Below are 26533 nucleotides of genomic sequence, written 5' to 3'. Positions count from 1 at the left end.
GAGAAAAAAGGAAGAATTGAGGGACATTACAGCTATCATTGCCAAATAAGCAACAGTTATTCAATGCATATTAGCTGTCATGTTCAGAGTAGTCTTTTTTTTTTTTCCTTGATTTGTCCCGATTCCATGATTCCAGAGTGGCTTTGTCTCATGTTGATGTTTTGTGAAAATTGTTGACATTTAACAGGAGAACATCGAGACCTGTGAGTGCCAGAACAGCTCCTAGATGTCGGGGGAATCCTTTTCTCTTTCTCACTTGAAAAGCAACATAAAATAATATTACCATTTATTCTATTTAGGTTGAATCAGTTTCTTAGTTTCCTAGCAGAGTCTAGTAATTAAGAAATTAATCAAAGATGGGACTGATTTCACCGGGAAGGATGAGTGATAAATTTGGAACAGAAAGAAGGCAGAAAGGAATACCTTATTAGAATAAACTCTGGGGTTTAGGGTATTTAAAGACACATGAAGGATGAGAAGAAAGAAAGTAGATCATAACCTTTACTTTGTGTTTTGAATTGTTGAGACTGAATTTTCGAAATAAGATTTTGTAAAATTATGACAAAGTTGGAATTTTTGTGTTTACTAAATTTATCAAGAAATAGGATTTTATAATATGATGACACATAAGAAGTTAGACTTTCTGTCTTTATTAAATTTACAAAGAAATAGAATTTTGTGAAATTATGATATATTGAAAGTTGGAATTTCTGTTTTTACTAAAGTTATGCAACACCATTATTAAAAAATATATATGTAATATACATGTAACATTTATGTAATGTATATGTAATATAAATAACAACATGGGACTCCATCTTTTACACAAAGTGCTCTAAAATTTGTCACTTTTATTTTAAAATATCACTTTAAAGATAATTAGATAATTGCATTTTAAGTGATTCATATGCTCTCTGATTAGATAAATAATACCACTGAAAACAAACCGTTATTCTTAGACATTAGAACACCCGAGGTTTTATATATTTAAAATCTTTCTTTATAAAAGATCAATCAAGTAACCCAACGATTATATCTCTATTCTTAACATATTTTTAAATCATCCATCACATCCTGTCAGTGATGTTTTTGGCTAGTTCCCAGGACCTTTAACAGGCTTTCATCTTCAGAAACTCAATTGCTTCCTGTATGAGTAAACTCCAGAACACAAAACCTGCCCTTCCACTGATTTGGTGGTGAAACTTGTAGCATAGCTTATGCATGCCTTTTTGCAGAAGACATGATTATCCTTGTAGCTTCTCACACATCAAAGTTGCAAAGTCTCCCATCATTCTCATCAAAGGACATGTTGCCAGGAAGAGCTCTAAGCACACAATTAGTTTTATTTTAGTCTCTGAAGTTTCTTTCATTCATGTGTGTGGTCCTCTTCTTTCCACGATTTTAGTACAGTATTTATATTTTTCACTTAAAGGAAAACACACACATCTATACAAACATTCACTGTATACAATTGAGTTTAATTCTTTGCAAGGACTGAAGCATGCCATTAAAAATAAAACATTGCTCAAAGATGTCCCTGAGCTTTCATCTACACAGTCTAATCAAGCAAAGATTTGTTAATTTTCTGGTTAATTTAAACATTTTTCAATTTGGCTGTCTGTATTAGATTACAATAATTAGGCAATGGCCAAATCTTTACTTCATTATGTTAGGTAGGTCTGCAAGATTTGGCACAAACACACTGTGGTTTCGTAAATTTCTTCTAGCATCAATTTGTTTTGGTAGCAAATTAAGTATGCCCTGCTTAGAGTTGAAATAGTTATCACATAACTTAAACAAAATGCTACTGTAAAACAATTCAGTTACCTGCTATTCTTTGGACCTGTATAATTCAAGTTCAATCAATTCTCTGGCTCATTGAAATTGTTGACCTTGTTTAAAATACAACTATACTAATAGTGCAAGTCATGAGTTTGGTGCAGTAAAGATTAATTGAGTAGTTCAACAGTGTCTTTTATAGTAATTTTTCATAATTGCAGGCCATTTACATTGCAAATCTGTGCTTACAGAAAAGACAAGAAATTGAAAAGATGAATTCAAAAAGTCAAATGCAAACAGTCATGCAGATGCCTTGGTGGACAAATTATTATTTATTGAGCTACTTTATATTTTAATATTGCTCCCAATTACTCCCTACTTTCTTTTGTGTAACTAATGTTTTTTTGGTTGTTGTTGGAACTTCAAATGAGCAAAACAATGTTAGAAACTCCAAAATAAAAACATGGATAACAAATATGGATAATAACAATAATTGTAGTTAGAGGCCACTTTTCATCTGTTTTCCTTCTGTTACAGTCATTCTGCATGCGCTTGTGTAAACTGAAGGAGATAAAAAGGAAAAAATATTCTTACTTGTTCAAGTATTTCAAAAGCAAGTATAAATCTTTGCCTTTATAATTTCCTCTGAAAAGCCTGGGTTTCATTTGAGCATTATTAAACAGAAGGAGACAGCCAGGTAGGGTTTGAAGCTTGGTTCCAGATTTTCTGGAGATGTATTTCACTAAAGCACATGTTTGGTAGTATTCCTACCTGCAGTAATACAGTATATACGTCCTACCTGATACTTTTGTTTTGCATAAAACATATTCAGAATTCTAAATTGCAGTGTTGACTTTTATAAATTAAGTTTTTCAGCTTCAGTCTAAAAAGACTAGTAAATTACTCTAAAACCCATTTTAGTGAAAGCAATTCTGCAGAGTGTACAGAAACTGTGGCTTGGACACACAGCTTATTGTTGGTCCAGCTTATTCCCAGAAATTCCAAAGATCATTCCCAAACTTCTTAATACGTTTTTCGTAAAGTACTTGGGAAGAACAAAACAGAAATGGAAAACTTAAAACATCAACAAACATAACTGAAAACTGGCTCTCTACCAAGATCTTAGATAACTGATATTAATTGTAAAGAAGTAAGATTGAGGGAAACTTCCTTAGGCTGCAACTCATAGCAATAATAACAAACAGTTATATAATATTTGCTACATATGCCTGGCACTGTTCTAAAGCTTTCCTTGTTCTAATCATTTAATCTTTACAACGAACCTATGAGTTTGTTTACTATTATTTTTTCTATTTTTTAGTTGAGGAAACCAGAGACACTGAGAAGTTAAAATGACTTGTGTAAAGCTAGTAAGTCGTGGTGTTAACAGTTGAACTTTGCACACCTTTACTCTTAATCATTATAATATGCTGCTTCTTGGGATATCACCATTTTATTTCATAAAAAAGGGATACTTGGAAAAGGTAGACAAATGTTCACAGCTCTCCTAATACATCACTATTATTTGAAGAATTAGAAGCTGTAATAGTAAAGAACCAAGCGCCCATCCGAGAGTGCTTTCCCACGGCGACCGCCCTCATTGCCAGCATCTTTCCGTATATATGCAAAGAACATACAACTCAGGGACTAACTGAGAAGAAAGATTAGAGAGGTACAGACTGGTTATGGTATGACTGCACAACTTTCACCTCAGTCCAGGATAAGTATGGAGAGAAAACTGGAGCCTATTAGGAGGGGGAAAATTCTGTTGAAATAAAAGGGAATCGTAAAAAGAAGATTCAAAATAAGATCTTGTCTTTGAAAATGATTATAGCCTTAAGACAAAAAATTTAGTAAACACCTGGCAATCTATCAAACTAGTGAGAAAAAAACATGTCTTCTACAAAGCAAGAATTGACAATTATTAAAGAAAACAGTTTGAAATAAAAAGACATCTAACTTGGGGTGGCCGGATGGCTCAGGTGGTTAGAGCACGAGCTCTTAACAAGTTTGCCAGTTCAATTCCCACATGGGATGGTGGGCTGTGCCCCCTGCAACTGAAGATTGAAAACGGCGACTGGATTTGGAGCTGATCTATGCCCCCTGAAACTAGACTGAAGGACAATGACTTGACTTGGAGCTGATGGGTCCTGGAAACACACTGTTCCCTAATATTCCCCAATTAAAAAAAAAAAAAAAAGGCATCTAACTAAAGTGAAAAAGAAACTGGATAAGTAAGTAAGCAAGGCAAATATGTATATATACATATATATATACACACACAAATACACATACATAAATCAATACATAGTAACGTATGTTAGAATTTATATTACTATATATTGGAATTAATACCACAATTGAAGGCATCAAAAAGCCGTTATCCACAAACAAAATGGAAATTTTCACAGAATGGAGAACAAAAATACGAGAAAAACTAGAGGAAAAAAATGATTGTATCAGTAAAGGAGAACATATTCTTACAGGATATAAATAATCAAGTAGAATAACTGAGGGTTAACGAAAAAAGTATATGCAATGGTCTGAGTAGGGTTTAGGTAAACCAGCAGATTGATGAAGCATCTAGAACTAGCAAATATCGTGAATGAGTTACCACCCCCAGGTCAGAGTGGTGAATGAGCAGCAAGTGATGAAACCTGGAGAAAGCAGTAGAAGAAGGCCTATAGGAGCTGCAGCTGGAGGTAGAAAGATTCAGGCATTGTCTGGCCTTGACGCAGCAGGGAGGAAGTTGAGGAAATAAATATCCAACTTTTCCAGCCTTCTAATCTTCTGAAGATGTTTCCCATTGGCCAGAGACAACTGGAAGGTAGAGGCCCAGGAAAATCAGTTATACAGTCAGACTCCCAGAACATAGAACATAGAAGAAGGGTGGAGAATAAATCTGTGGGGTAAATGGAGAATATCCAATCCAATAAATTAAGTGAAAGGAGAAGGGCAGAAAACTAGCTTATGTGCAATTGCGTATGAAAAAGGCAAATGGAATAGGAAAACAATTAATGATATCATAGAAGAAAAGTTTCCTTAGGAACCTGCATAATGAATGGCATCACCATGCTCTAGGCCATGTCAATGAACAAGACTTACACCTAAATGCATCTTGGCCAAAGTATAAAGTAAAACCATACAGTGTTCAAGGAAGACAGTTTATTTGCAAATGAAACACACATTAAACTGCCAAAGTAACAACAACAATCTTTAACAGAGTTATATCTACAAGGTTTTGAAAGAAAACAATTTTAAGTCAGGAATTTCATACTCTATCAACTTGTCCCTTATGTGTAAAGAATCAGAAATGCATACTCATCTATGAGTAGGCACAGAAAATATAACATGTGTATATCTTCCTTGAAAAATATTTCTGAAATATAAACTATGAGAGAAAATAAAATAAGCAGATGGATAGAGAGATCATATTATAAAGCGGTGCTGGTTGTCAACATTAAAGCTGTTTAAACACACACACACATAGCTATAAGTTTACATACAAAACAAAATAGGAATGTCAAAAATATGTAAAGGAATTTTAAGATAAAAATCAATACCATAATAAAACCGGTATAAATTTCAAATCTAACAATACTATGTCGATTGCAAATCTAAGCTTATATAAACAAAGAGGAAAAGAGGATAGAAATATTTTGCTAAATTTTTTACCTAATACACGGGAATACATTTTTCACTCTGACATTAGGTAGTGGTAGTAGTAGTAATAATAATCATCATAATAATAATACCACCACCTTTTATTGAGTGTTCAGTATATGCCAGGAACTGCTCTGAATAATTTATATGAATTAATTCATTTCAAACTTAAAATATAACTCTATTAGATAGATTCCATTGTTACCCTCATTTTATAGGTAATAGAACTCAGGTTAAATAACTTGGAAATCATCTAGTTTTTGAGTCTGTTTTTTTTAATTAGTATTTTATATTAGACAAAAGGATGACAAATACTTTGAAGAAGACTCTTATGAGGAAAAACCTGTAAATCTAGAAAGTGAAGTGAAAGCTGACCTGAAAGCACTGGGAAGAAATAAATCACCAGGTGTGTATGGGTTACAAAAAGAATTATTTCAAGCCACGAGACTGAATCTGTCAAAATCCTAACAAGAATATGTCAACTAATAAGGAAAACAAAACAATGTCCTACAGACTTGGCAGCATTCCATATGCATCCCAATCTTCAAGAAAGGAGATGCCAAGGTGTAGGGTAACTATAGGGCCATTGCTCTCATTTCCCATGGAAGTAAGGTGATGTAACAAAGGCTTCTCCCTTATATGGAGCAAGAAATGCCAGGTTTTCAAGTTGGATTCAGAAAAAGAAGGGACACTTGAGATCTAATTGCAAGCATTCACTGGATACTGGAGTCTCAAAAAAACTTCAGAAGAAAGTTAATCTATGTTATACATTATAGACAACAGTAGAACCATTGACTGCATTGATCATTAAAAGCTGTGGGTTGCCTGAAAGAAATGGGCATGCCTCAGCATTTGATTGTCCTGACACGTAACCTGTATTGTGGACCTGAAGCCACTATCAGGACAGACTATGGCAAAACAGAACGGTTTTCTATAGGTAAAGGTGTCAGACAAGGATGCATTTTATCTTCCTATTTGTTTAATCCGTATGCAGAACATATCATGTGAAAAACTGGGCTAGACTCAGAGAAGGGAGTAAAAATTGGTGGAAGAAATATCAATAACTAAAGATAGGCAGATGACACCATCTTACTGGCAAAAAAGTAACAATGATTTGAAATGATTTCTGATGAAATTGAAAGGAGAAAGTATCAAAACAAGATTGCATTTGAACATCAAGAAGACAAAAATCATGACTGTAGAGGAAATATACAACTTTAACATAGACAATGAAGACAAAGAAATTGTTAAAAATTTTGCTTACCGTGGATCAGTCATCAATTCAAATGGAGACTGCAGCCAAGAAATCAAGAGAAGGCTGAGACTTCAAAGGGCAGGAATGGAAGAATTAGGAAAGATCATCAAGAGCAAAGATGTGTCATTAGAGACCAAGACAAATATCGTCCACACTCTCATATTCCAAATTTTTATATATGGATGTGAAAGTTGGGCAGTGAAGAAAGCTGATAAGAAAAACAAAACAAACACAAAAAAAACTTGATTCATTTGAAATATGGTGCTGTAGGAGAGCTCTACATATACCCTGGACCACCAGGAAGACTAACAAGTGCGTCCTAGAGCACATTAATCTTGAAAATTCCCCAGAGGCAAAAAAAAGAAAAGACAAAATTGAAGCTGTCCTACTTTGGACACATCATGAGAAGGCAGGATTCTTTGGAAAAGACAATAATACTGGGGAAAATAGAAGGCAGCAGAAGAAAAGGAAGACCAAATATGAGATGGATTTACTTCATGAAGGAAACTATAGACATATGTCTACAGGAGCTGAGCAGGGCTGTTGAGGACAGGACATGGTGGACATCACTCATTCATAGGGACGCCAGGAACCAACTCAATGGCATGTAACACACACACACACACACACACACACACACACACACACACACATTCAACAATAGGAAATGAGTTAAATAAATCATGAAATGTCTGAAAAATGGACTATCTTCCCTGATAATGTTATAAAAGTACATTTGTTGATCTGTAAAGATATTTATTTTCAATCACATGTAAAAATATTTACCTTATGTTACATAGTAAACATTTGTTTTTGCTCACAAGATATACCTCACAGAGTTGTCTAAAGTGTGAAATGATATCCTGGATAAAGCCGTCTCATCTATCAACCTTTCAGTTATAGGAGTCAATAAGTTCCCTCTTTGAAGCCATATGGCATTGAATGTCCTGTCATTTGTGACTGAAGGAGTCCTAACGATTCATATTTTTAAGGTAAATGAAAGTTTCCAAATTATATGATATCACTTAAAACACCAATACGTGAATGTATATATACATAGTGCCTAAAGTCTATGATTATGATTAATCATTGTATGTAGCAGTTATAGTTGGATAATAGATTGAATAATTTTTCGAAATCTGTATTTCTAATGTTGCCCGTGATAAAAGAGAACTGAGGACATCTTGGGATGCCTAACCACGGAGCTGGGAGGACTGCCCCCCCCCCCCATTGACTCTCTAGCCCTGACTTCCTGTTGAACTTGATGGTAACTTCAGGGGGAGGGATGCTTATAAATAGAATAGCCACCTTGGAACTGGTTCATTATTTCCCTTCTCCCACAGGGCAAGTTGGAGCCCTGGGTTGGAGGTGTGCGTTTCCCACACTGCGGTGGTGGTTTTTGTTTCTTTTTCCTTTTTTCCTGAATAAAACATTTTTCTGGTGGATTTATCTGGAGAGTGATTTTTTGCCAGTTGACACCCTCAACAATTATGTTCTTATTTTGTAATAAAGGAAAAATAAATACTATTTTTGAAACAAGAATAAGATGATTACCCTTAGATATCACTTCTCTCAAACAAGTTTCTTATACTACTTGTAGATCAGGCAATCTGAGGATCTTTTCTCTGATGAAAGTACAAATATTCACTGAGTAAATGCATGCAAACATTTATGAATAAATAAATGAGAGTCTGAATGTATCTGGATGGGTGAGCATCCACCTCCTCACAGAGATTCCTGTAAAGAGAACCTGCAGGTAAGGTAAGGCTTTTCTTCAGGTGGAAGTCCTGCCAGTTAAAGCCCATGAATGAATAATGATTTCTCTAAATTCTACAAGTTAGAAAGTTACAAGACTATTTTATTAGAAAAAATGATTTAAACCAGTCATTACCAGTCAATCACAACTGCCTTAGAAAAAATGTACTGATGCTTCCATTGGTTGGCTAACGTGGTCATCTGATCAAATACACTCACAAGAAAAGGAATTAAGTTTATTGTCTTTTTATTATTAGAAAATATTTATTAAGATTCTATGTTTCATGATCTTTTTCAATATAATAAAAATCAAATATATTAAAAATAATAATTATTGGGTGCCTACTATGTGCCAAGTGCTTTACATACATTATTTCAATGCTTTAAATTAGATTTTGATGGGGAACCTGAAGCTCAAAAAAATAGCAATACCTCGTGTGGAGTTACACAGCTCATATGTTGTGAACTTGGTATTTGACCTCAGACCGGCTTGATTCCCAGTTTCAGGACAGCACTCTCCTGCCTTCTTCTCAGGCCATGGGAGGTAATGCTCTGCATTTAAGAAATGCTGGTGTGTGCAGTCATGAGAGAATGAGTAATGACTGAAGTTATTGAACAATTTTTGCATTTCCTTCCTTTAAACCAGGTAGAGCTCAGATTTCCTCACCATTAGCAGGGACCACAGGTGGGACTGCCCCACAAGAGTTCTCAGCTTTGGTGAGGCAGCTGCCTGTGATTCTGGGACTAAGACCAAGTCACTTTTCTCCAAATTTCACTTAAGTTTTTCCAAGTGACTGCAAAAGATCAGAAGAACCTAATAGACAAAACTATGCTGCAGTTGCGTAAACAGTAATAATTGTTCTATAGGTAGTAAAATGAGAGAATGCAGATGTATAACTAGATCTTATATTTCTTATTACATGCTAAAAAAATGAAAAAAAAAATAGGACATTCTCCCTCTCATATCACGTTAATCTTATTTCCTGTCATCCTAAATTATCTTTAAATACCTCAAACCTATAATCCTACTTACTTTAAGTTAATTTTTTATAATTGTAGATTGACTCTGACATATACTAAATAAATACTAAAATCTGTAAGTAAACCAATAAAATTCACATTACACTCAAAATTGAGGCAAAGTTGTTATTACAGAGTGATGAGAGAGGCATGGTCACTGACATTTTTTATTTATTAAAGATGCACCAAGAAGAGAGGGGTCTGATCAGCTATTCTCTACTGTGTGATTTTAGAATGATGCCATAATTAAAATGAGAACACAGAACCTGGAATCTGAAGTAATTGCTAATAATAATAATAATAATAATAAATTCCCAAACAGTAAGACTATACCAGAAGCTGAAGGGTTAAACGATTTCATTGCTTTTTTTTTTTTTTTTTTTTTAAAAAAAAAAAAAGGCCTTGCTTTCCTGGTGAAGGAATAATTTAGTTTGGAGTCTAGGCTGAGGGTGTTTCTTTCCTGAGGAGTCAAGTTTCCTTTTCCAGATGGTTTCTCCTCCCTTAACTCAAAAACAAAACCAAAAAAATTGCTTTTATGGCTATTGATTTTGATTAATGGATTCTGTCATGGGAAACCATTTTCTTTTTCTTGGAAAGAATACAGACAGTTGTGATAAGGAAAAAGTTTAGGTTTAAAACCTTCATCTATCATTAACCAATTGGATTGAAAAGGACTAGGCCTAAGAATTTCATGGTTTGAGAAATCTAGCTTCATAGTAGGATGTTAATTTTTTTAATCTTTTAATTTCCTTTCCATTATGTAGCTAGATTACAATGGCTGATGAAGAAAAAGCTCATGACTTATGGCCTAATTTTGATTCAGGAATATAATTAATCTTCGCAGGGTCAGGCTCTGGCCTGGTGGATGCCCCATGGGCTTCCAATGGCTGAGCAGAGGAAACTAAACTGGGGGAAATCATCTCTGTGAGCCAGCTGGGCTTCCCTGGTTACCCCTCCCTGGCTTGGCTAATCCCACTGAATCCCCAGGCTCTGCTGGTATCTGCTATCAAGCAGAGCCAGAGGAAATTGATGGAGAAAGTGCCCATATCAATGCTCTGGGGGGGTTCCCTCTTTGCCAAGATTAGCTACGAAGAAGCTGGTTTCATTCAGTGCTAAAGCTATTGATTTGCTCCCTCCCTCAGGCCACCCCTGCATTATGTTCCTTCCAGGGTCTGAGAGCTGTGTCTTTCACCAATATGTTTCTTTTGGAACATTCATTTACAGAATCAAAGAAGAACTCTCCTGGGTATCCTGTCATCTTGCCAGTCCTGACCTGAAATACAATTAGAAAATGAAGGCAGCTTTGTAAATAACAAATCTGACCTTCATCTCTTAGCACTTCCTGTCATGCTTCTTATTCAGAAAGACTAAGAAAATAAGGAAATAGTATCCATTCGTTGCCTACTACTTCTCTGGGTACCTGTGTTTAAATCCCCTTCTGGTTATGTGTAAACAATATTTATGGTTTCTATTTTCTCCTATGTGGATATACTTTATAATTGATGGTTTCTGTCTTCAATAATTTATTTATTCATTTTATCTATATTTATTTATGAAATTCTCTCATTCTTGCAATTCATTCATGCATTCATTGATTCATTTAATACTTATTTATTATCTATTTATCTACTTCAGGCCAGAAACAGCTGGATCATGGGGCTTCCATATGGAACAAAACAGATCTGGTCCCTGTCCTCAAGATGCTAACAGAGTAGTGAAGCAGACAGCAAATAAAGAAATGTAAAACTACACATGTAAATTGTGCTATGTCATATCAGGAAAAATCTCAAGGTGCTTGCCTTAAAAAAATACAGCAATTTAGATAGGGAAACTTACAGAGGAAGTGACATTAGAGGTAACACAGCAGAGGGCAAGGGCGGGAGCACTCAGTCTCTATGTGTCTTCTCCGTGGAAACTGATTGGAAGGATGGGTGTTAGATGCAGGCAGTAGATGAATTAGGATAATTCTTGCGTCCAAGGGAGAAATGATAGCTCACTTAATGATACAGGAAAGACTGTTGGAAGTAACTGATGATGTTCTCTTATTTCATCAGCATAAAACAATATCAAATATTGTATTTTTACTTGGTTGGATGGAATAAATATTATTTTATTTCAAAAGATTTGAAATTCCTGCTTAATTTTTAAAAACCAATATAGAATAGGCAGTAAAATACAGAGGAAAAAGAGATAATACCCTGTCAGTTACAAACTCTTTCCTTACCAATCTCCTGTTAGCAGTGAGAGTTATCCTTTCTTACCTTTCTCTTTGCTTGCGTGTGTGTGTGCATACATATAAGCATGTATGTGTATATGTGTTTATAGTTATATTATCAGAAAATTAATTTTTACTTTATATGGATGTCTTTCCATGTTATTATAGCACACATACATAAACCTTATTTTTAATACTTGGATAATATTATATAAAATATAGATGAAAGTGCAATATTTCAATAATTTCACATTACTTCTATTATAGTTTTTTCATTTAGCTTTTTAGTTCATCCAAAAATTATCTTTGTATATTGTTTGAAGTGAGATCACAATTTGTTTCCCCAAAGTATTCTGTTTTCACAACCCTATTTATTGAATAATTCATTTTTTCCTTACCATCATCATGTACCACATTCTCTCATAGACGTAAATGTCTTTTTGGAATCTATTTTCTGTTCCGATGATCTCTGTATCTATTATTAGGCTGCACCACACTGTTTTATTAAAGTTGTATGATGCTTTGACATCTTACAAGCAAGAGAGCCCAAGAGTGGAGATTAGAATTGTAGTTACAGGAGCCGGGCCAAATATGACTCCAAACTCTGGAGAATAATTTGTTTCCTCTTAATGCTGTTTATAATCAGAGCATTCTTACATCAGTATGATATCATTACCAATATACTGCAGTTCAGATTATGGTTAAAACTGATTCGGTGCTGACTTTCAGCAACAAAGATATAGTAAATGATTTGTTCTTAAGCCAAAAATATTGGAATTCTTTAAAACACCATTTTCCTAAAAAATTATTTACTTTCTTACAAATAATTGGTTTAGATGGTAGCTTTAAGAAAGTTACAAATTATGATATTTTAAATAACCTGTGATTCTGTCCACCTCCACTGTGAAATAGCTAAAAGTCCTTGGGTATAAAATGCAAATCTCTTGAGTTGTGTTTTACAGTTGGCAGCACAGACTGTGGGCAAATCTTGAAGAAAAGGAAGAGAAATCGGAATAAAACACATTAGTTTTGACTCCTCTAAGAACAGTCATAACCATGCAGTTCGAAGTTGCCAGTCACAGAGGACAGAGGACAGAAAGTAGAGTTTACTTGGAGAAATGACAGCTGGGCGTGGAGCTACTCTGAATCAACTGGAAAAATGCCATAAACAAAACCTCTTGAATAAGCTGAAAGAAAACATTTACAAATATTAATATTGTGCTTCTGGAAGTATGTTAGCAGGCAAAATATGGCAAAATTTGAGGCACAGAGCCTAATTCTGCAAGGGAATCTTGATCAAAGAGCTGCGTGAAGAAAAAGGAGATTGTTGGTGCCACATAACTGAAGAACCAGATCTAATTAATGTTTTAGGGCAATTTGAACTAAAAAGTTCAAGGGAAAGATTTTTAAGAGTAAAACATTGAAATCTTGGAATGGTCCTACTAGTTCAGCATATACTATTTAATAAGCAATATTACGGTTTATCTTAAAAATAGTAGGCACCCATCATTATAACGCTACCCAATTTATTGGACCCTGAATCCCTTTTAATACTACCTAGAGCCGAGTTAATTTACCTAGCTAGGTGAAAAAGTGAGTTTTGTAGGAGCATCCACCTCTCTCTCTCTCTCTCTCTCTCTCACACACACACAACACACACACACACACACACACACACACACAGAGTCTATTGAGTGACTGCTGTCAACTCTGGCAGTGTTAACTAGAGAAGTAAGTAGGCATGGACCCAGTTACGCTCCCTTTCTCCTTCCCTTCAGTCACACAGCCAATCCTATTAAAATCTCCCTCCTCAAGTTTTCCCCAGCTGTTTTTCCCCCCCATTCCCGCCTTCACCATCCTTGTCTAGGCCTTCATGAGGGCAACAGTGAACTAATTAGTTTCTATCAGTCTTTCCTCTTCCAACCTATTAACCTTTCCATGAACAGATTTATTTTCTTACATTGCAATCATCACCCTGTCTTCAAAACTTTTAATGGCCCCTTATTTTCCGTAGAACAAAGACCAAAATCTTTATTTTGGCCTCCTACGATCTGTTTCCAAACTACCACTTCAACCTTATATCACTAATTATGGCCCTACAACATATATCTAGTGAAGCACTCTGCTCCCCACACAATCCCTGACAACTTTAGCCTTTGTGTTTCCATGTATGTCATTCCACGAGATTTTCCTCATCTCCTTTTCATAATCTAAATCCTTTCCTTCAAGGTCCAACTCCTATTCCATCTCTTTCCTGTTACCTTCTTTAACTTCCCCAGTGTCAGCGGCCATCTCTTCCTCTGAATTGTTTTAACAACCATAAATCGAGTTGCCAGGTAATACTAATTCTTGAGTTTTTTTTTAAATATTGAGAGGTGGAAGTGGGCAAGGAATATGACCTTTAAAATTGCAAGTGGTTTTCTGTCTTTAGAAGTAGAGACTCTAATGCACTTTTGTGGAAGGTTGCTTTTAGGTGTGATAATCGTTAGTTTTATCAAACATCTCCAGTTATTTTCCTTCTGGGCATCTGATGAGATTGCACTTCTCTGTGCTCTTGGAGTTAGGTGTGGGCACATGGTTTATTGTGAACAATGAATTGTGAAATTAAGTGACATACGACTCTTCTGGTTGTAAACACTGCGTCAGAGTGTGAGTTTCAATTTTTTTTTCTTTTACCTTAGCAACCAGCAATTTACCTGATAGTGGTTGCAACCTCATCTGGTTCTAGAGATTGGTATAGAGAAGAGCTCTCCATATCACTTTTCCTCAGAGAGCCAGAGTCCATAAATTTGTGATTAACATACAGCTAACTTGTGATTAATAGATATTAATGAGCAAGAAATCAATCTTTATTTTGTAAGCCACTAAAATTTAGGGGTTCTTCGTTACTCCTGCATAACACCTATTTTATCCTGAATGATACACTTCGTGTAAGAAAATGTTCAAAATGCATTTTTAATTCCATAAGTAAATTCGATGCCTATCCATTATTGAGGGGAAACTGTGAAGCATTATTTACTTAAATGCAGGGGTTAAATTATTGATAACTGAGCTCAGCAGTTTCACTGAGCGTTTCTATCAGAAGATCACGAGTAGAGAATCCGAGTGCCAGCTTTTAAGCATCATTTTAGAACTCTGGAAATGTACGGTGATGCATTGAAAATCAACAAAACAGACATGGCACATTCTTAGGAAGAGGAGACTTGTTCCTCATTTCCACAGCGACTGGAATGGCTATGGCTAGTGAAGGAGGGACTTTGGAGCAACAACGATACCGGCCTTTCCTGGAAGAGAATCAGCAGCAAGATAATAAGGCTCTACCAGGCACTTAGAACAGTGACGTTAGCAAAGGGACCTGTAGCCACAGAGAAAAAGCGCAGCAGTTAGTTACTGGCTGCAGGTGAAGACTGACTCTAGTAGACAGACTCTTTTGTAAGAACAACTGAAGTAATCCTTGGGGAGTCCCAGAAATAATCAGGGGATATTACAGAATTAGGAATTTGAGTCAATGTCATTTGGAACATAAAATTGACCTCATTTATTATCAGATGAACCATGTTAGTTAGGTGACACAATTATTATTTGTAAAGTTGATATATTACTCTTAGTAGTTGGCTTATAATTATAGTTTTTCACTTAATACAAACATCTCATCTTCACAAATATATTATTAGTTCCTTGGACGTCAAGGAAAATTTTTAGCATACAGTAGGCACTTAATAGGTCGTTGTTAATATTGAAGATATGGGAAAAGTTTATTTTGAGGAAAAATATTGTTTCATTTTCATTTTGGGTAGAATTTAATGTATCTTTAGCAAACCAAAGATCTGAATTCCAATGATAGACAGGAACTTCGAGGTAATTTTGTCCAGTAGCTTCAAAATGTACTTGGAGGAGCTCATCCTGTAATTTCAACAAGATGCCAGAGGACTTGTATTTTTCCATGCAATCTCCTTCACTTTTGTCTGCTCTGTTAGTGGGTTCTACAGTCAAATTCATTTGAGGAATGAATCTGCTGCCTGATCTAGACCCATAATTAGACAGATATAGTTTAAATACCTTATTTTATACACGCTGAAATAGGTCAAGAAATGTCAAATGGTTTGTCCGAGGACACATATCTGGTAAGTATAAAAGCCAAGGAATCAGGTCTCCCGTTGGCCACCCTAGTATTACCAACCACAGTTGTTCTTGTTGATTTTTATTTTTAAAATGAGTTACTTAATTACTTATCGTGCAGTTCCATGAATGTCCTGTTTTATGTACCTCTGCTTTTACTTCTGCTTTTTCTTAAAAAGCCTTTCAGAGATGGTTAAAGTACAGTAATGAGGAAGAAAGCATATTGGTGCATGTGGCAAGTCCCCAGATTTGGAAGTAATTGGGTTTGTCCTTCATTGATGTTGTCAATGGATTTCATAGGACGTCTACTGTAGCGAAATACTGCCCGTGTTGGATTCCTGGGAAAACCAACCTCCCATTTTTGAACAATTGTGATTGTTCTCTAGATTGGTCTTTCATTGAGCTTAATTTAATATCAGTATAACATTCTAACCATTCTCTTGAGAATATAAATACATATGCCAGTGGCCATACTTATGTTTAGCATGACCTTGACGGAATTTTTTAAATTCTTAAATTAGTTATTATAATTCACAAATCAAATGTGATGCTAAATAGAAGCTGTCCCTTTTATACAGAAAATGAATTATTCAGTTTTCTACAATCCCCACCACCCAGTGTTGCCTTACATTGAGCCTGTTTCTCTCACTTAATGACAACCTTTCTGAACACAAAGCATTCAAGATGTGTTCCACGTGCTATGCTATAAACATACCATGTTGTTGTTATGTTTGCATCAAAACTCTGTGGATTGAAGCAAATGTTCAGACTTCAAATTGTTTAAATGAGTGCATTAAGAACCTGAAGAATGGTAACTGCCACTTTCAAATTCCAGTTTTGTGGTTCATTAAGAATGAAAGGGAGAAAATGAGTCTAGTGAAACAGAAAGAGTGAGAAGTGTGTAAATTGTGAGGTTCAGCGGCATTCTGAGTAACAGGGATCCACGGATATGTATACATAGAGGAAGCAACTCAAAACGAGAGTTATCTTTGTCATGGGGAGTCAGTTGTTTACATTATCTCAGAGGCAGAGGCAGACACAGTCATCTCAATTCTAAAGCAAAGGACAGTCGTTGTATGGCCTGGAAGGAGAATGTCCAGCTTTTGAGCTATGTCCAGAAATGGAGATCTGCTCTGTCGGCAGGAGCAGCCCCTCCAAATACAGATGGATGCCGCCTCTGTCAAGCCAGCTCTCACCTTATGGCAGCTCTCTGGGATGCAGTCTGGAAACACCATATGGGATGTAGCCTTTCCCACATAATCCCATGAAAAACTGTCTTACAGCAACGCGTAATGAATATTTCATTTTTCTTCACAAATCCACTTCCAAGGTGTGGAATATTCCTTTCTTTTTCTTTTCTCTTTGCTTTCTTGGTTTAAATAGTTTTCGCTTAACTAAATGAATGCTTCATTATCAAATTTAGGATGTTAGTAGAGGGTTTAAAATTATTTACCATCATAGTCACAAATAAGAATATGCTGACTTTTCTACAATTGATACGCAATAGCAAAACAACTAACTAGACACACAGAAAACAATTGGTTTGACTTTTTTTTTTTGGGGGGGTGGATTTTTAAAAACAGAATTGGTTAAATTAATTTGGTGTCCTGGTTTCCTAGAAATGTGGCCTCTCTCTGACCCAGTTACAGGGATAATCTTCAAAGCTTCTTTTTCATTCTGTGATTTAATTTTTAAAATAGTAACCATCAGTCACTTAAGTTTATATATACATTGTTTTGAAATCCAGCTTTGTGGCTATTGCTTTGTCTCTTGATACTAGATGAACGATTTCATCCTCCTAGAGTGAGGGATAGCAGCTGGTTGACAGGGCAGAGCATGCTACAGACTGTGTGGAAAAGGGAGGGGAAAATACCATATCTAATTAAAGCAGCAGGGAACGTTTTTAGCAAGGCAAATTGTAATCCTTTATCTGGAAACTGGCCAGGGCATTAGGGTTAACAATCCTGTTTGGAAAAACCATAATAAAATATATATATATATATATATATATATATATATATATCTACCAAAGTTTTATAGATCACAATGTCTGGGATGTCCAGGTTTACATCTCATTTTAAAAAGCTTTCTTACATTGAGTAGTCTTAATACTTGCAAAACAACATGGCAAACATTTAACAGCTATGGAAAGACCGTGTTAGCTTCAAAAGTTCTATGTATCTTATTTGTCCTGGATTTTTTAACAAGAATTCTAACTATGATCTCAGGAGAAGGAAAAAAAACAAACAAACAAACAAAAAAACCACAGAAAGACATTGCACTTTTAAAGAAATGTGGCATAAAAGAATTAGAAATAAGTTTATTTTAAATGGACCCTTGCTTACTGGGTCTTAGAAGCCCCAGGAATCAGTTCCAGCTTCACCACTTTCTAGCTGTGTGAGATCTAGTGAGCCACTTAACCTACTTTACCTTCAGTTTCTCTATTTGTAAAATGAGGGTAATAATATTAATCTACTACCTTCTTCAAATAATAGTGAGGAGCAGATTGAATACCATCAAGAATGCGAAAGCATGTAATAAACTGAAGCAACTTACTCATGTAAATTATTGTTGTTATTAAGTTATTGGTTTTCGCAGCACCCCTTTATGTAGAAACATTGGAAAATATTGGTTAAAAGCGCTTATCTATGAATGGGCAGGCAAATTTCTCAAGAGCAGATCTAATCAGTCAACCAAATCTTTTGATTTTGTTCTATCCACCTGAAAGTGCTCTCGACGCAGCCTCTAGATGGTTTATTAGTTACATATTGAATATAATCTGTTTCAAAGAAGGAATCATTTGGGGCAATTGGGAACTCAACAGGTTGAGGCAGCTGATTATGGGAGAGGTCACATAAAATCATAGGTGAAAATTTGGGGAGAAGAAGTAAAAATTCATATACTTAGGAATAGTGTTTCAAGCTGTAACCAAGGGGTAAGTAAACAAGTTCAAAATGCAGCCCCTGAAATTCAGGCAAAATTACAAAAACAAAACACAATCGATTATTTCCTTGTTTAGCAAGGCCTGATCTGCTGACATTTCAAGTCCTGTTATAATTGGCATAGGCTCCCTCCCAGAATTACCGTCTCATTTCTAGGGAGAGACATTCTAGCTGCAGGACACTTCTTGAAATAAGAAAGATTCCAAGATGAATGACAAAAGCACTGTCTGTGTCTATGCTATACCCATTTCTGACCATAGTAAAACAATAAGTAAAAATACCTACCAAATGTAAAAAATACTTGTTTGCTGTTCCTAATCATTGCATTTCAGAATTTTTTCAGATATTGTCTTTGAGTTTTAGACAAAAAAAATTCTTTATTTTAATTCAACCTTTATTTATAACTGCAAAGATTTTGATCCAAATACCTATTTGTTATTTAGAAACAACTATCTACATAATAGTTAGAATAGAAAGAATACTTGATGTAGTTTGTTGTTAAGTTAATGTGTTGTGTTTGGAGGGAAATAAAAAAAACAAAAACAACCTAGGATAACGTGATGGGCAGTTGAATTTAAGTGCTTTATCAAGAAAAGATGCTTTTTGGTGCAAGGGATTAAGAAGAACAAATTGCCAGTGACAAAAATAATCACTGGGATACAAGGTAATATTGTAATAACTATTCATGACGTCAGATGGGGATTAGACTTATCAGGATAAGATACATAAATGTATAACCACTACGTTGTACACCTGAAACTAATATAATATTTCATGTCAACTGAAATTGGAAAATAAATTAATATTTTAAAAAAGAAAAACGAAGAGGTGTTTTTCTTTAGTGATTAGTGGTAGTGACCTGTAGCCATGAATCATTTAAAGTCACAGCCCAGATGTGAGAGCCTGGCAAGGGCATTGGCTGAGGGCATATGCCAAATACAGTAGGAATTTGCATATATTTCCCTTTCCCATTCTCTGATCTCCAACTATTGTCCACAACATTGCCATGTTGATTCTGAATTGTCCTTCACAAGTATACCTGAAAAGCTCTGATCGTCAGGGCCAGTGTCATTGTTTTACTATCTCCAGCAAACCCTAGGGCAGAAGGCTCATCCGATATCAGTGTCATTCATGTGCAAAGTAGAAACTGAACTGAACACATTATCTTTGAGCCGAAATTGGTCTCTCCAACAGTACCAGCCTCTTTAGGGGTGGCATGCACTTGAAGGTTGGTTATTAGTTCCAAATGCTGCGGAAGCATCTGCTCTCGACTAGCTAGAAATCATGTTTAATAACAAGAAAATCTACTCCAGCCAAATCCCTGTTGGGAGGGCTCTCACATGAACAAAAGGCCCCCACTTTCCCTGATTTCCATAACAGATGTAGTATCTGATGCATGACAGCTCAGCGCAGCCCCGTGCCATTATTCTCCTACATATCCATCTGCAAGAAACTGTGCTTTCATTTTATTAATTGCTCTGGTGGGTGACACGTTATTTTTTGTTGCCCAGAGAGTATTCTGTTTGTGCTTCATGCTACACTGGTCACAATAATAGTTATTTTTCTTAATGTTAAAGGTTATTAGCCTTTTCCTTTACTTTGCTATGAATCTTCCATACTCAATAAACTATTAATGCCTCCCTGAGGGGTTGACAGTTTCACTTAAGTTGGTCTGGCCTGGTCTTCCCATCCCTGGTGCTGCTTCTTTGTCTTGTTGAGCACTCATGGGACAAGCCAGATATGGGGCAAAGTTATTAGCAGAATCCTGAAAGCTGAAAGCAATTCCTAATGCTTAAAAAAAGAAAACAAGCGAACAACAATAAAAAAAAAATCTAAAACATTGATTTTGACATTCTTGAGTCAACAGCCGCTTTAAAATCACAGACATACACACAACAACAGAGGTATTTGCTATTTTGGAAAAACAAATGCTCTTAGTTTGTAGTTAGTCCTATATCAATTTTCTCCTATTGGTGGAGCTTTAGGTAAACAGTGAGGATGGCTTCCTGATGCCACCAGCCAGCCAGCTATCACACGGGCTGGTCATCATCCCACATCACTTCATCATAGGATGCATCATAGAAACTGCTAACAGAGAGCAAATGGGGCACAGGAGAGAGGAAGGAATTGATAAGAGTGCCTGGAGGGCAAAAGAAGAAAGAAAAGATAGAGTGTATTAAGAAGAAGAGCCATAAGTACAAAATAATAATATATAATCTCCACATTTTCTTTTTTAGTAGAAAGTTGATTGGTTTTAATTTTTTTTAAATAATGTAGGATGTACATATGAATTTTCATCCTTAAAAGAATCTGTTTAGAATTTAAAACCCCACAACTTAAAAGATACTGAATTTCATACTGAGTCCAAAAGAGCATGAACGTAGCTTTTGTTTATGGTATTAAAAAATAAAATAAAAAAGACACAGGTACAGCTGACAAAGGACAATGCCACCACAACAAATATATATGAATTTCCCAAGGGCAAGCATATTTAAATATAATTTGCATGTTTGTGTTAGCCAGTCATATAGAATTTAGACATGGAAATGGAACAGCAGAATAAATGACCTATCACTATTACCCAAATCTCCTGAATGGAGTATTAAAATATCAGAGCAAAACTGAAATATCCCAAATGGTATTTTATAACAAGAGTGAAAGATTATACCTGAAGAAATAAATATATGTTTATATTAAACTATCCTTTTTATGGTATTTAATGTTTTTGCCTACTAACTCCAAAAAACAAAAACAAAAAAAACAATCAAAACAAAAAAAAAAACAGCAGCAAAAGTCAAACCATATTTACTTATAAGTTCCATGTCACTGGAAATCATTCAAGATACTAATTTTTTTTTAGACCTGGTACATGTCCACTTACAAACCCATTGATGTCTTTTTTAAAAATATAATAATAATAATAATAATAATCCTATCACCTCTGTTACAAGCTAATGCTTTTATATTAGACTTTTTGTTTTTTTGCATAGGGCTATATTTTGAAAGGCCTGGCTTGAAACAAGTCTGCACAAATCAATCAGTAAAATATGAAATCCTGCTATGGCTATATACTACTACTCGTACTTCATTTCTTGTTGGGTACTTTTTAGAGGCTTGCACCTGAATACTAATACTAAGAAAGAACATGTGTATTATATTTGGCCAAAATTTATTTAATGGAAACAAACCCAATAAATTAATTTTTAACTGGCTATATTATGTATTGCATTGGATAACATCGAGAGGAGGAAAACACGATTTGTAGCTAGTAAAGGAGAAGATCGTCAGTACTTCGTATCTGTCCGTGACTTCACCCCAGTACTTGTCTCAACTCAACTTCTTAATGAGGAAGGACAATTTATTCCTCAGCCCCCTTCACTGTGGCTGGAGTCGCATCTGGCAGCCATGAGTACTAATCAAAATAGCCTTGTGTGGGATTTTGCTTCTTGAAGTCTACGATGGTTTCATGAGTGTCTATTATTTTCCCTCTGCTTCCCAGCCCAACTTGACCTGGTGTACACAACAGGGCTAATCCTCAGTGAGCAGTCAACCTGAAAGAGACATTCAGGTCGACTATTCAGGTCGACTATTCAGGTCGACTAAAGAGAGACTATTATTTAATCCCTGTACTTCACAGATGAGGAAAAAGTGTCAAAGCATTCATTACGTAAATTGCGCAAGGACAAAAAAGAATCCAGGGTTCTGTGTCTGGGTTAGAAAAAGTTTATGATCATCTAATTGACGGAATAATAAATATGCTACCATACGCTAAAAAAAAAATATTTAACACACTCACACGCAGTCTGTTTAATATTATTATCACTCCAAACTCTCAAAGAGACTTGGTGGGCATCATTATCTCAACTGGCCATGATAAAAATAAAGCAAATGTTCTGAATCAATTAGAAGAACTTCCAGGAAAGTGGAAGAGTAAAAAAGAGGCAGGGAGAAGTCTATTTAAACACACCCTGGAAAACATTTACTGGATCCCCACTATGTGCCAGGCACCAGCTCTAAAGATGAAAGACATGGTTCTCATTCTTCAGGAGCTGCCGGCTGACACGTGGGGTCTCTGGTCCCGCTCCCCGCATAAGAACACAAGGTATGGTGAGGCAAAAAGGAACACAAACGGAGCCATAGATAGGGCAGTCATACCACTATATTCTTGCTAGGGGCTGGGTTGGAGACACAGGGAGCAAACAACCTCCGGTACCCTAACAAGGGGTCTTCTTGCACCCCAGTCTCTTGCGGCCTGGCGAGACACACAGAGCAGGATCCACACGATCTGCCAGCTGCCATCTGCTTTTCTGCCTGCCAACCAACCAACCCATTGCTAACTGCAATCCGCGCTTGCTAGCTCAGCCACAGCAGTTATATTGGTGGCCAATGGCTAACTGGTTACAGCTGATGGTCAACTAGTTACAGCTGATGGCCATATACTACCGGAGCCAGTACCTTTCCACGTGAGGCCGAGAGCCTGGAAACTGCTCTCTGGAACTCAATCCCCACACTGGCCTAACTGGGGAGGGAAACGTGAAAGGTAATATTCACAGCAGAGTTATACAGGGTGTTTTTGGGAGCAGAGGGTGTGGAAACATGTGCTGTGAAATCACACCAATTTTGATAGAGGAGGATAATTTCTTGCTGGGTACTAAAGGATGAGTTTCAGTTTGAGTTCATCAGTTAGCCAGGTATGAATACACTTGTACATTTGCAGCATTATGTACAAAGGGAACTATTAGGGCTGAGTGGCTGATGGGACCTCCTGGAGGGCTTCATGGGGGGTGTTTTCAACAATGCCCCCTGACTTCCCTGTGCTCTGCTCTTCAGCTTTATTTTCATCATAAACAATGGCTAGTGACCAAGAAAAGCTTGGTAATGTACCTTAGAAAAAGTGTAGTGAGAACACAGCAATAAAATGACTTAGTAAACTAGACGAAATAGAACTGAAACAGAACAATAACATAAAGATTGGGATTATTTGTACAAAAACCCTTGCCAGTGGCAATGGTACAGATGTACCCTACCAGGAATGGCGATCTAGAATAACAATAACATCTCCTTAAGCTTGGGCTGTTTTATGCCACTCCCACTGATTTATCTTTTTTTCCTTCATCCTCTAACTCAAACATTGTCTAAAGTTTCGGCTCATGACAATCTATGTCTTGTTCCAAAAAGACTTGAATAACAAAGCTAGCCTCAGGCCCAGTGGCAATGCTTTGCTCCAGGAGGCAGAAGAGGTAAGTCCTGAGAAATCAGCAACCTGCTGAAAAGGCTGAAAAAAGAGAATGAGTTGCAATATTCAGACACATAGAGAAAACTTTTCTCCCTCTCTTTCCAAAGTACTACAAGCTCCTACTTACCCACGCACACTTTCCCCTCACCACTGGAAAGCCCTGGCTTGGTCATTTCCTCCACCTTTCCAAGGCAGCAGAAGACTAGTTCACTTTCTCTGTCAGGTTCCCCCAAACTCACAAAGATCTTTGTAATGAAAATGAAAACCGCATCTTATATAAGGCAATTCAAACAGAGTCAGAGGAAGGAACTTGGGACAGGCACTACATAAGTTACTATGAAAGCAGGAAATTCCCCTGTCTGTTGTTAAACAGCATTCTTGATTTGCATAGAAAATCCAGTGTTGGAACCTTTTAAGTTTTAGCAGCACTTTTTCTTCTCTAAATGCCATTGTCTTCTTACTAGAAAAGGAGAAGAGAAAAACCTGAGGAGGCCATTTTGGGGGTGCCTAGAGGTGGTGTATACTTGAAAAGGAAATGTAAAGGGGCTTAAGTCTATTCATCTCACCCTTTCATTTTGCTCTAAATGGAAGCACAGCATTAACGCCAGTGCCCAGGCCGAGAGCTGGCAGAGGAACGCAGCACTGCGAGGCAGCTGAAGCCTTTCATGGTGACAGCTTTTCTCCCAATGTGTCCTGGTAAGAGTTTGAGTTGACAGACAACAAAGGATGGGGAGGGGACGGATTGGACAAACAAGCCGAACAACCACTACCCTTTTCTCCATAACAGCGCCTTGGCTGGTGGACAAAGAGAACAAATCTACTCTGGGAAAGTGTCCCGGCTCTCCTGCCTTGGGTTATCTTTAGTGAACACAGAAACTCAAGGCTGAGGCACTGGGCATTATCCCCGGTGGGTCAGCCATTTGGGGGGCTTGGGAAAAGGGAAACTCCCTGCAAAAGGGTCCAGCAGCAGGAAGAAAGTCTTTACAGAAACTTGTTAAAACATTATAAGAATGAAAACTTGTTTTGTCAAAATCTTGAGCACAGGCAGTAAAAACTAGCTTTTCCCACAGCCCATACAGAGCCTGGCACCTACCAACCAGCCATGTTGAAATTAAATGAAAAAAGAATAATAAATGCTAGTATTTAAGATATTACCCCAATGCTCAAGACCAACAAATCTTATATCTCACTCTTTATGGAGCCCTTGTGAAATTTACTGGCATTCTCCCTTCTCTTCAAAGAGCTGGGGAGCATATTGGTATTTTGCAAGTGAAATAAATGAAAACTTATTTTAATATTTGCTTTCTCTGTTTCATGCCTGGGGATATTTGGTGGTATTTTGAGTATCAGACAATAGTGGTACCAACTATGAAATCTCAGAATAGATTCTTACATTAGTTTTGATGATTGCATCTTTGAGCAATATTTGGTGTGTGGGTGGAATCCTTAAGCAGAGCCTGTGAAAGTCGTCAGGAAGCTATTCTGACAAAGCCAACAAATGTGTCTCTTCTTTGCTTTGCCCCCTGTCAGTATGTGTTTGTATGTATGACAAAGAAAGGACCAGAGCAAGTTCCTTGCATTGAATGTTGTTCTAGCAACATTACCAAATAAAAACATGACTCTGCGTATGGTCAGTGAATCGGTCTCCAGAGAAAGGTAAAGGCTCATTTTATAGACAAATTAGTAAGTTGGTTTGTCTTGAGAGAAAGAGATGGTGTGAAACCCCAGTGGTTGAGATACGGGGTCCTAAATGAAAAGCCCACATGTGCTAGTGTCCCAAGAAGCTTGATAACTATTCCAGACCTTTCCTTTGTGAAATCCCTCCATGCGAGGAATAAATGCTGTATAAAACAAAGATGCCCCAGCTCCATAGGGAATCCAGAGTAGATGCTTCAAGCTAAAGTGTGTGGTTTCTGATGGGTTTTGGCTGTGACCCTGGGCACAATTTCTGTACAGTTGTATGGAGCCAACAGCCTTCCACAAGTCTAAACATCAGAACCCACACACCGTCGTCTTCTTCTGCCAGAAAAACATTCTCTCACCCAAGTTTGCTTGTAAATTTCTTTTATCACAGACACTTCACCTCGGGACCCCTATAGCCAGCTATAGTGGTGACACCTCATAATTACAGTATCCAGCAAGAGTATCGCAAAATCTGGTGATAAATCACTGGGATTCTGTGAAATTACTGTCACCAGTATATCCAAAGCTTCTGTGAGAGAGAGAATTGCAGGTGTGCAGGCCCTTCAGGGCATTCAAACATTATATTTTTAATATGACTCAACTTCTGTAATTCAGATGGGATTGCAATTCTATGCTAGGATATCTATGTCCTTTCAAGCAGAACTGGTCAGGATAGGAAGGTAAACAGTGCAAATAGGTAAATGTGGACTATATCAATGGTGGATTATTGTGAGAAATTATGAGTTCTAGGAAGCTCTACCATTCTGTACCAAGCACACTTCTGGAACTTCTCTCCTTAAAGGCACTTGATATATGTTAAGATAATCAAGAATGATATTAGTTTAATGAAATAATAATTTGAAATG

Source organism: Rhinolophus sinicus, linkage group LG01, assembly GCF_036562045.2.
Source record: "Rhinolophus sinicus isolate RSC01 linkage group LG01, ASM3656204v1, whole genome shotgun sequence".
Lineage (NCBI taxonomy): Eukaryota > Metazoa > Chordata > Mammalia > Chiroptera > Rhinolophidae > Rhinolophus > Rhinolophus sinicus.
This window is presented reverse-complemented; position numbering follows the sequence as displayed.